Genomic DNA, 9,383 nt, shown 5'->3' with positions numbered 1-9,383 from the left:
GAGCCAACAAAGTCTCAATCGATAATTTAATTTGAAATACAAAGCTTGGATAGATAATATTTGAGGTGTGATTATATAGATACAAAAATGCACTAATATTTAAACCTTAGCTAAAACTAGGCAACTCGCCCATGCGATGCTGCCAGTTTTTGTTTGATTTTCTTAAATTTTATACAAAATCTAAATTTATTAAATTTCATATCACTCTGGTCTTTGTGCCGAAAGGACTTTCGGGATGGTTGATATCCAGGATATCCTTTCCCTGAGAAAGTTGAAAAATGTAAATCAGATAAAAAATTCAACAATATTATAGAAAACTCTTTAGCCTATGAACCAGCATCAGAAAGGAAATATTAATTGTAAATTAGAACTCAGCTGAGCTACAATAACAACTTTCTAGATAAAGCAAGATCACACATTCACTCGCAAACAGATAGAAAAAGTAGAGAGTTCATACCAGAAGTGAAGCAAATGATCACAGCACCCTCAGCTGCCCAACAGTAATGAAATGATGTTTCCTAATTGTTTCAGTTGCTAACACCAGCCAACAAGACAAGTGAAATTCTCGTTACCTCCTGGATCCATTTGAAAACAGTTGGGACTTCCCATGAATCTTCTTTATAGATGACAGCTCCTCGGCCTTTTGGAAATACTCTAGGTATATTGTCGGTGAGACCACCTCCTGTGATGTGGTACCCTTCACACTTCCCTTGCTAATTATGTCAAGCACCTGTTTCAGCAAGCAAAAGCAAAAAACAGAAAGCATTTTCAGCAGCTAGTTAAACACAAAACAAGAAAATGAGCAGAAATGCAAAATATTATAAAGCAGGGTTTCATGTTGACCTGCTTAACATATATCACTGTGGGGGCCATCAAAGCTTCACCCAAGGTAACAGAGTTACCCAGTAGTTGGTCTTTGAGAGACAACCCACTATGAGCTAGAAACCTATAAAGATGTACCAGTGAAATGTCATGAGTTAGAACCACAGGGTCAGATAAGAAAAAAAAACACAGTTCAAGTTAATTGCATATGCGAAACAGGGAAGAGGTTTGTTTTTTCTTTCAACAACACCAACCTTCTTACAAGAGAAAACCATTGGAATGAACCCCACTAGATGGTAGGCCAATGAGGACATCTCCAGCCAAAATGTTTTTCCCATCAATCACTGATTCCTTCTTCACAATTCCAACCACAAAACCACTGAGGTCATACTCACCCTCTGCATAGAAACCCGGCATCTCGGTGGTCTGAAAATATATGCAATTCACTGAGTGCTACATATCAAAAATATGAATAACATTTGTCTACATAACACACAAGGAAAGCAAACAATATACAAACAAATTAACATAAGAATACATGCTTTAAAAATGGATTCCCCAACCAACAAGACAAGTGAAATTCCAAAACTAAGTCATTTCGAATACCTCTCCACCTAAAAGAGCATAGTCAGATTGTTGGCAACCATCCATAATTCCCTTGATAACCTAAAACAAAGAAAGGGAATCTAAATAAGCTGCAGTTAGTTGGTAGTATGTCTTTACAGAATTTTAGAAACTGAGGTACACAGTGACCTCTACCTTTTCAGCCAGATAAACATCAAGGCAGCTTGTAGCAAAGTAATCAAGGAAAAAATAATGGCTTGGCTCCAAAAATAATGATATATTAGATGCATGTTGTTCTTCAAGACCTCTGATATGATTGAGTACTTTTAAGTAATTCTATGGATGTTTTAAGACTGCAACTTGACTCATCCTTCCTTCCCTTAGATGGTGTGACCTACAAAGATAAAAAGGTATCTGAGTTTTCAATCTACCAAAAGCAGATATTGGGTGAATTAGCTTATGAGTCTATGTCAGTTCATAAAAGAAATCTTTTGTCATGCATTACAATTTTCTTCCTTTCTTAGTGATCCTTACAACATGTCAATATCACCAAAGTGATGTTCTTTTCTGCTCACTATGAAAGTATCAAATAAGCATTTCAATTGTACTAGGATGACATTATGTATTAATCTATGTTTTTGTTTTTTGTTTTTTATGCCATTATAATGGAACTTGAATTCAGAATACTTTCCCATGTTTTGTTAAAGTGTACGAATACATATATAGAACTCAAATCAACTATTGTAGTTGTTCCAACTAAGGTCACTTAAACATTAAATAGAAATCGAGAATCTAAACAACAAAAACATACCATCTTGATTCACTCAAAAGTTGATTGACAAACCCCAATGGAAAAACAGTAAGAAATATTGCATAGAGCAACTGCAAAACAAAAAACTTGTCAATATAAAAAAATTAAGATCAATAATCAACAAACAATAGGAATCAAAATTTAAGAGATAAACTGAATCATAGCAAACGTGAAATTCAGCAACACCCAATAAATAGAAGTAAATAAACATGAGTAATCGGATATAGTATATGGTATTTGAAATAAGCAGAAGCTAGGAATTTCTTAAAACAACCTTAATAAGTTAGAAATTGTAACTAAAATATACTGGGTAAGAATTCACTACCAATTCACAAGCCCTGCACCCAAATTAAGCCAAAATAGCAACCAAAAAAAAAATGAATTGAACTGTGAAGCAAAATAAGAATGAACGTACCGTATAAATTTTATTATCTTGGCATTGATATGCAGAAAATGAATGAAAAATATGAAGGAGATGGAGTTTGAACAATTGCGGATTGGGTCATGAGAAGAAAATTAGGGAAATCGAGAGTAGGAGAGGGGAGAGTGTAAGAAGTAAGAGCTCCCCATTGCAAACCCATTTGAAATTGAAAATGGATTTGAGTAGAAGGATGAGCAAAAGCAGTGCTAGCCTTCTTGGCAGTAGCTAGCTTCTTCGTCGGCTACTCGATTGGGATTGATAAATTAGATAGCAATCAAACAATCTGGTGAAGGAGCCAATGGAACGACATAACGAAAGAACCCAGGTAGAACAATCCTAAAACCCAGGCCAGATTCCTTCTATTTCCCCAAACCAACCCAGATCTTAAACAAGTTTCCACCCCTAACTCATAAGTTACAGATCTTGACCCCTTTGACATCACCGAGTTCGATCTGCAACTCCAATCAAACACTCTGCTTTTCTCCTTACTGAATACCAACCCATTGAATACAGTGGATTGAATGCGAGGGGAACTCAATGTTAAAAGAAGTAAATTCTGGTGACGGAAAGATATTGCCGTAGCAATTGAAGGCATATTTATGCGACGGCGACGCCATGCCGTGGCAAATAATTTTTTTCTTTGCAACGCCGTATTTTCTGTAGCAAATTTTTGATCAATGGCGACGACATTCTGACGCCGACGCTAACTGGTGAAGCTAAATGAATTCTTTTTTGTAGTGTCTGCCTTGTTTGTGATGCCCCGGAAATTCATATTTATTTTTCAAGGATTTTCAGGAATCTAAATTATGGTTATTGGATGGTTTCGTGGCTCGTGGATGGAGCGGAAGTGTTTCGGGCGAATAATTAATTGAAGAATATGGTTTTAGGGGGGTTGCCAAAGGTTGACATTTTATATGTTGGGATTTTCTGAAAACTTCCTTCACAAAAGTTGTAGAGTGCGTCGATACGAGTTCGTGGACATATGGAACGCAAGAATCGGAGTTCGTATGAAGAAGTTATGGCCATTGGAAGAAGTTTCCATTTTGGTATAAATAAGGAATTTCCGAAAATATTTTCATAAAATTCCATTTTCTATTTCCGGAAAGTTTCTTCTCTCTGTTCTCTCTCCTCACCCAGCGCAACCCGACCTAGACCAGGTGGATCCGACCCGCTTTTTCCGGCAGATTCCGACGTCCTCCGGCCAAGTGACCACCACAGATCGTTTCGCCACCATCTCACCGTCCTCCCTCTGGTGCTCGACGGCGACGGAAACCACCGGAAAGTGGAGATCAGAGCAGCTATAGTTGACGCGATCGGGACCCGACCGGAAATCCACTTTTCTGGCTACGTCTCAACCGATCCTTCTTGGTTTTGGAATCTCCTCCTCTTTCTGATCATCCTCATACCCGCCTTGAAGGACGATTTTGTGTGTGGAGTGGAAGATCAAGAGTTGAAAATCAGCGGTGCATAGTGAATCTGGAGCTTGATCAGACGGTAGCGATTGGTCGATCTTGTGAGCTTGATCTAGGACGATCTAGACCGATCTAGGCTTAGCTCCAGGTATGAAAGTTGCTCTACTCTTCATGATGATCATGTTTGTTGGCCTTGATTTTCCAGTGGTCGAGTTTGACCCGGTGGGGGCACCACCTCCTGTGGCGGCGTTCTGGCCATATAAGGGATAGTTTCTGGTATTATATATCTTCTACTCGTCGATACGAGCGTTTCGATATATAATATACAATTTTTGGAGATCGTATAATTAAGTTCTGATTTTTACAGTTTCGGACCGTTTGATGATTCGATCCGTGAGGATTTGAGCATCCGATCGACTTGTGATTTTGACATATCGATCGTATAAGTATTCCGGAGACATTAGGTGGTCTCGGATGTGGTTTCACCTCATTTGGCGTCACTTTGGGAATTTTGGTTCGATTTAGGGTTTCGAAAACGTTATTCCTTGTGATTCGTTGACTGAATCAGAACTGTAATTCCTTAGGTACGTGACGTAATACTCCTTGGACGGCTATTTTATGGATTTGCTGCCTTGTTCTGTATTGAAGACGCAGTGGGAGTTTCGAAGTGAGTAATCTCACGAAGTTCATTCACAAACGGACTTACTATATTGTTTTGAGAGTTATTTAGTAACTGCAAATTATAGTTGGTATTAGTAGGCATTCTTGAGCGGATGACTACATATATATATTTATGTGAAATATATTTGGTGGTTTGTGGACTTATGAAAACAATATGCATGAATTGATGCTTTTTATTGTTTTGTGTTATGGCTTTTTCGGAAAACAAATGATTGTGGAAATGTTGATTTCGATTTGTTTTGAAAAGCGTTGAGATTTGGGAAAAGCGTTGAGATTTTGGTATGAAAACAATATGCATGAATCGATGCTTTTTATTATTTTGTGTTATGGCTTTTTCGGAAAACAATGATTATGGAAATGTTGATTTCGATTGTTTTCAAAAGCGTTGAGATTTGTGTAACATTTTGGGTCCAGTGCGACTCCTTTAATGTTTTGCTCCAAGGGACTGTGCGGCCCGAGGACTGAAGGTCTATGACCTTGGGCAGAATATCTAGTGATCACGTCTTTGGCCGGACGAGTGGTTACGTTTTCAGTTAGAGCTCTAATCTGTCTGCCATATAGGTAATTCATGGGGTAACGGGAACTGGTTATTGATAACTCATGACATTAGGTGGTTTTTAAGGGGACCAGGTGCAAGTTTTTTTTCCTTATTAACGATTTGATAGAAATCAAGGTGTGAGTTGCTTTCTATGGTACGATTATGGTACATTTGATAGAATTCAAGGTGTGAGTTGTTTTCTATGTTTTACTGATAGAAATCAAGGTGTGAGTTGCTTTCTATGGTACGATTATGGTACATTTGATAGAATTCAAGGTGTGAGTTGTTTTCTATGTTTTACTGATAGAATTCAAGTGTGGGTTGTTTTCTATGGTACGATTATGGCACATTTGATAGAATTCAAGGTGTGAGTTGTTTTCTATGTTTCGATTTGAAAGGAAATTAAAGTGCCAATTATTCTCCTTTATTTCGTGTTTTAAGGAAGCAAAGTGTGAGTTGTTTTCCTTATTTCTGGTGTGAGTTGTGTTAACTGTTTTGAGTTACTCATACGGGCTTGCAAAAGCTTACCGGGTTTGTTGTGGGACAACCCGGTACACTATTTAAATGGTGTAGGGGTTAATCCTGCAGGTTCGGATAATCGGGGCTGAAGCTGAGCTAGCGCCTTTGCAGCTTTACGGTAAGAACCCTTTTTTATGACTTTACCGTTGATAAGGTTTTCCGTTGTAGTTAAACTCTGAGAAGCATTTAAGTTTTATCTTATTGTTGACAATTTAATTCGTAAGCTTATGTGATATATGACTCTGTGGAGCGGGTCAATATTGATATAGTAGGTTCAGGGCATCAATATGTGTGTAAATTAAAGGGAAAAAATTTTCAGGTATTTGTTATTGATGACTGAACGTTCATGCATGTATAATTATGGGATTATATATCGATTTTTATTTGTTAAAAATCAGGGGCGTGACATTGTTGGTTTTGGAATGTGTACTTTTCTGTATAACTAATAAACAAGTTAAACCACATAAGTAGGCATATAAGGATTTCAAGTGATCAAAAATATTAAAATTGAAAATCGATAGATTTGATATTACTCATGTATTTAGTGCTTAGTAATACGTTCTACGTAAAAAATTTAACCTGGCCCGTCATCGTTTGGGCCTTGGTTTACACGTTTACACTTTCCTAAGGGGTGCTGAATGATGAGGAGATACAGTTCCCGAATTTTTTAGAAGGGTTGATAGACCATGTCCTTGCAAGAGTGTGAGCACCAACGGTTTGAAAAAAGAAACTTTGAAGGAGTGGTTATGAGCATTTTAGTATAACAGATATTTAGGATTTATGGTTGACTATGTGGATTGATGCCCAAATAATGACGAAAATAGGTAAAAGTTTTACCACAATAATTTTTTCTCGTAATGATTACATCCAACGATTGAATTGTCTAAAGTCTATTTCATTAACCTTGTTGATTTTGGAAGGTATACTTTTATGTATAACCAAAAACAAGTTTGACCATGTTAGTAGGCACATAAAGATTTTGTGCAATCAAAATAACCAAAACTGAAAATCGATAGATTTGACATTACTTCGTATATTTAGAGTTTAGTAATAAGTGCTATGTAAAAACCCGATGCGTCGTCGTTTTAATATTGGTCAAAGCGGCCAACCCTTTATATGCTTATACTTCCCTAAAGGGAGCCAAATGATGAGGACATAAAAATTCTCAATTTTTTACATGGGTTGATAGATCGTGTCCTTGTAAGATTGTGAGCGCTAACGGCTCGATAAAAGAAGTTGTGAATGAGTGATTATGAGTGTTTTAGTTTAATGGGTATTTAGGATTCATGGTTGACTATAGGGCTGGCAAATCCTACCAATCCAAACCAACCAACCAAGTCCGTCCCGAACCAAGGATCTCGGTTACCAAGTGTTAACGTTAGAGATTGAGCGGGATCTCTAGTTAGCTTTAGAGAGAGAGAGAGAGAGAGAGAGAGAGATTGACACAAGATGTATAGTGGTTCGCCTCCGCATGAGCGGGAGACTACGTCCACTTGAAAGCTATACTAGTGTGTCGAGCCTTGCGGCCTAACAAGATTACAAGAGATGTAATGAATGTGTTGAGTTGTGGGAGGAGGCATTCCTTTTATAGATGAAGGAATGCCTCTCATTTACTTGTTCTTCGATGTGGGACAAGCAAAGTTACTATTCTAGTCTATTTTACATGTAGAAAGCTATGTTATGGGGGCATCTTGGCAAGGGCGGAAAGGTGGCTTCCCGGTGGCGGATTTGCGACTTCCGGATACCGCCGCGTAGCCTGAACATAGGGCTACACGATGCATGTCTCGGTTGGGCCTTGCCATGTCTTGTGGATGTCCCAAAGTAGGTGTTACTTATGCTTGGTGATGTAGTAAATACTCCATATTGTTGGAGGTATGTACAAGTCCCCGAAGTCCCCGAGTAAGAGGAGCTTCTTGGTTGGGGAGTTATAACCACGAAGTCATCAAGCATAAGTAACCGGGCGGCACGGAGCCTCTACAAGTCCCCGAACTCCGTAAGCAAGAAGGGACTCGTTAACCTGCACAACAAAGACAAAAAACAGGCATATGCAGAATGCTCGTTGCCTTGGGCAACAAATGTGAGTTGCAATGATATGCGTTGGCATATATGAACGTATGGGGTGCGTGATACATGTTGATGTATACATGCGAATGGCGCCGAGTACGATCAAATATGACGTACAAACTCGAGAGGGCGTATGGTCGTGTGAGCATATGGATTGCATATGATAAATGTAAGTTGTATGAGCGCTGCGAAGGTAAACGTTTGTAATTCATACAACTGCGAAGGTAAACGTTTGTAATTCGTGAATGATGAATACGTGAACGCTTAAGTTTCTTTGGTTGTCGCTTCGTGTTAATGGAACGCGAAAAGAATTCAATTTGTCACGGGCGACAGATGGTAGAAGAATTCAATGTTCCATTAACGTGTTGTGTGTCGAGTAGACATGAGTGCAAAGCTCGAGGATTGCCGGGCAGGCATGAGCGGAAAACTCAGGGTTGCCGGGAAGGCATGAGCGGGAAGCTCGGGGGTTGCCGGGAAGGCATGAGCGGAAGCTCGTGGGTGCCGAGAAGGCATGAGCGGAAGCTCGTGAGCGGAAGCTCAAGGGTTGCCGGGAAGGCATGAGCGGAAGCTCGTGGGTGCCGAGAAGGCATGAGCGGAAGCTCGTGAGCGGAAGCTCAAGGGTTGCCGGGAAGGCATGAGCGGAAGCTCGTGGGTGCCGAGAAGGCATGAGCGGAAGCTCGGGGTGCCGGGAAGGCGTGAGCGGAAGCTCGTGGGTGCCGGGAAGGCATGAGCGGAAGCTCGGGGTGCCGGGAAGGCGTGAGCGGAAGCTCGTGGGTTGCCGGGGAGGCATGAGCGGAAAGCTCGTGGGTGCCGAGAAGGCATGAGCGGGAGCTCGTGGGTTGCCGGGGAGGCATGAGCTGAAAGCTCGTGGGTGCCGAGAAGGCATGAGCGGGAGCTCGTGGGTGCCGAGAAGGCATGAGCGGAAGCTCGGGGTGCCGGGAAGGCGTGAGCGGAAGCTCGTGGGTGCCGGGAAGGCATTAACGGCTAGCTCGACGGTGATGCCCTGAGGCATGAGCGTTGCCGTTGCTAATTATGCTGGGCTGTATGTATAAGTCCCCGAAGTCCCCAGTCAAGGAGGGTGTTCTTGCGGGTTGATACCAAAGCGTAGCTTTGTGCCGTATATCAGGCATAATTAGTGCGAGTGCGTCGTCCATCTAGAATTGGTTGGAGCGAACGCTTTTGCCCTTTCGGGTGGGCCCCTGCTAGGCCCGCCAGGGAGTCCCCCACTCCTGGCTATAGACCTCCGTATGGTCGGAAAATTGTTTGATGAGGGGAACTGCGCGGAGCAGAGGGTGTTGGGTAGCGAGCCCAATCTTAGATACCCAAGCGTCGGGGTTAACTGCCGGATCAATGGCTGCCGTGGGCTGTGTTAACTAGTCCCTAGCTGTTTTCTCGAAAGAGAAACTTGACTGCAATGCCGCGTAGCGGTCATTGTCATTATGAGGCGTTGCCTTACCGCCTGGCGGTTGTTTGAAAAAATGATAAACACATAGAGCAAGTAATAAAATTTTGTTTGAGTGTCCCATACTTATTTAATTTTGCAATTAAAAT

At 40.9% G+C, this 9,383-nt stretch overlaps 1 long non-coding RNA gene across 4 annotated transcripts; it reads right to left on the bottom strand.

Annotated features, from left to right (window-relative positions):
* Window positions 1-646: 646 nt before the first annotated feature.
* LOC112163769 lies at window positions 647-2,372 on the bottom strand. Of its 4 annotated transcripts, XR_005810855.1 has the most exons (5): window positions 1,582-1,974; window positions 1,429-1,488; window positions 1,077-1,248; window positions 844-946; window positions 647-730 (listed from the first exon to the last, which is right to left on the bottom strand). It is a non-coding gene; the product is annotated as an uncharacterized LOC112163769 (long non-coding RNA). The 4 variants fall into 4 exon arrangements; XR_005810856.1 differs by adding an exon at window positions 2,231-2,372 and having other exon boundaries at window positions 715-1,248; window positions 1,582-1,780; XR_005810854.1 differs by having other exon boundaries at window positions 715-946.
* Between the last annotated feature and the right edge of the window lie 7,011 nt (window positions 2,373-9,383).

The sequence above is a fragment of the Rosa chinensis genome, chromosome 5 (assembly GCF_002994745.2).
Source record: "Rosa chinensis cultivar Old Blush chromosome 5, RchiOBHm-V2, whole genome shotgun sequence".
NCBI classification, from domain to species: domain Eukaryota; kingdom Viridiplantae; phylum Streptophyta; class Magnoliopsida; order Rosales; family Rosaceae; genus Rosa; species Rosa chinensis.
Note: the sequence above shows the minus strand (reverse complement) of the source record. Positions and strands in the feature narration are given on the sequence as shown.